The sequence below is a fragment of the Cebus imitator genome, unplaced genomic scaffold (assembly GCF_001604975.1).
Source record: "Cebus imitator isolate Cc_AM_T3 unplaced genomic scaffold, Cebus_imitator-1.0 Scaffold318, whole genome shotgun sequence".
In the NCBI taxonomy this organism is placed as follows: Eukaryota; Metazoa; Chordata; class Mammalia; order Primates; family Cebidae; genus Cebus; species Cebus imitator.
In genome coordinates this window covers 1,433,734-1,436,339 of record NW_016107633.1, presented here as the reverse complement: position 1 = coordinate 1,436,339, position 2,606 = coordinate 1,433,734, and positions in this window count along the sequence as shown.

Genomic DNA, 2,606 nt, shown 5'->3' with positions numbered 1-2,606 from the left:
GGCAAGAGAGTTCAGTCTAGTCAGATGGATAGCCTGCTTGAATTGGGGCTGGTTGGCTGGAACTTTGTGGTCACTTAGGTCTAGAAAAGCAGATCATGAGGCTAGACACCAGGTTTTAACAACATCATTAAATAGCTCACAAGGCAGACCCTGCTGCATGTCTCCTAACATGTGATGGCCTCAACTCAATGAGTCCTAAGAAATAATTATCTCTCCTTAAGTCATTCCTAGAGTTCTTCAGTAGCAGCCAAATTATACACATGAACCAACACTTCCAAACGGTGTGGCTCTGCAGCAGGTCAAAAGAGAAAGGCATATAGGACTCACTGTTAGGCTCTGGGGGTGCCGCTTCACCTCCCTGGGCCTCAGTTTCCCCATGTGTGGAAAGGGCCAGTGATATGGTCTGGACTATGACCCCACCAGATCTCACGGTGAACTGTAATCCCCAATGTTGGGGATGAGGCACTTTCTCATGAATGGTTTAACACCATTTCTCGGTGCTGCTCTCGTGCTAGTGAGTGAGTTCTCCCAAGATCTGGTTGTTCAAAGTGCATGGCACTTTCCCCCTCACTCTCTCACTCCCACTCCAGCTGTGTGATGTGCCGGCTTCCCCTTCACCTTCTGCCATGATCGTAAGTTTCCTGAGGCCTCCCCAGCCATGTTGGGGAGGCCTGCAGAACTGTGGGCCAATGAAGACTCTTTCATTGGTTTCATTGGCCCAATGAAATTTCATAAATTACCCAGTCTCAGGTATTTCTTTATAGCAATGCAAGAAAGGACTAACAGAACCAGCTCTTCCAAGCCAGCACATTCCAGCACCCCACTCCAAGGAATCCAAGAATTCCAGACTGAACCTGGTCTTCCAGGTCATTATGAAGGTATATTTGTCAAGGTGGGAGAATATAATATATGTGATTAAATAGTTGCTAGCTTGATTTATACCTTTTAGGTATTTAGACATTATGATATATAGACCTCTATTTATCCTCTTATTCTCAGTCCTGAAAATGTTAGGGGTGGACCAAGATATGTAATACACACACATGTAATTTTATATAATACCTATAGTATATATAACATTATATATATTATATAATTATAAATAATAGAGTAACATGTATATCACCCCAGTCTAATTTGTGTTTGGATGTTTATACACACACACACACACACACACACACACACACACACACACACACAGAGAGATAGTTTATATTAGTCAGCTAAGCATACAATCATGAATTTCTCCTGCGTCTGCGGGAGGCTCATGCAACCCCACCCTGTGTATCTCACTCTGTGGCTCCAGTCTGCAGCCGCCTGAAGCTTATTCTTATGGCCACAGCAGAAACTCAAGAGGAAAGCCCAGCAGTGGAAGCATACTTTAAGGCTCTGCACAAAGCCACTACCTGCTAACTTCCCCTTGGTGAAGCCCAACATCAATATGGAGAAGTTATTTCTGCCAACCACAAAGCCATGGCAAGGGTGTAGATGTCACAGAGCAGAGAAAAATTGGAATCAATAATTTAACCTATCACACATACCAAACAGAGGTTCCCTAGGAAGAGGAAAATGAGCTTGCCAGGGTGTGGGGGGATTAATTTGTAATTAGTTCTAATTACTAAAAGAATCGATGTTTTAATTTTTTACAACGTATCTGTATTCCCATATTCTTTCTGTAATAAAGCAAAAATCAGAAGCCCTCAATTCTCACCAATTCCAGTTAAAATCCTAATAAAAACAATTGTTATCAGTTGATTCATTTGGAAGACTGCCTAGCCATTTTGAAAAATAAATTCTTTTTTAGATGCAGACCTCAAACCACAGGGAGAAGTTAATTTCAAAAGGATGAGAGACCTAGATGTAAAAACAGAACTGTAAACATTCAGAGGGCGATAATATTATGAAATATATCAAGATGCTTTTTCTTTTTTGCACTTCCTTGGGTGACCTTCTAGCTTTTCAGCCAGAGGCTTGCATTGCCTAGAGGTGGAGGGGAATGGAGGGAGGGAGACGAGGAGGAGGGAGGGACGCAGGAAGCAGCGGGAGGAGGGAGGAAAAGAAGAGAGGACAGGGAAGGAAGGAGGGAGTGAAGGGTGAGAGGAAGCTGGTTGAGGGAGGGGACACAGAGCAGGAGACAGAGGCCCCATGTGGATCAAAGGAGTGACAAGGGAGCGGGCCTTCCATGCTCCCTGAGAACAGCAAGAGGCAACAAACAAGATACAAAAGAATACACACTTATATCCCATTCATGTACAAGTTTACAACCTACACAAACGTTACATTGTTTATGAACACATTCAAATGTTGCAAAAAGTATAAAAGGGTATACAGGAGGGATACAACTGGCTGGGCAAGAAGGGAGTGGTTTAACTCATCTGTATCATTTTGTTTTGTTCTTTAAAGGGAAATCTAAAGCAAATATTCTAAACGGTTTGTTACATCTGGGTGTCTGTTACATTGTTTTGTACATTTTGAAATACATGCATGATAGGGGAAAGGCAGGCTGTGAATCAGTAAGAATAGTTTGATCCCATACTTTAAAAGCCCATGTGGGCACAAGTGTGCATCTGAGTGCTCAGGTTTGTGTGTAGGTGTCTTTTTGCCTA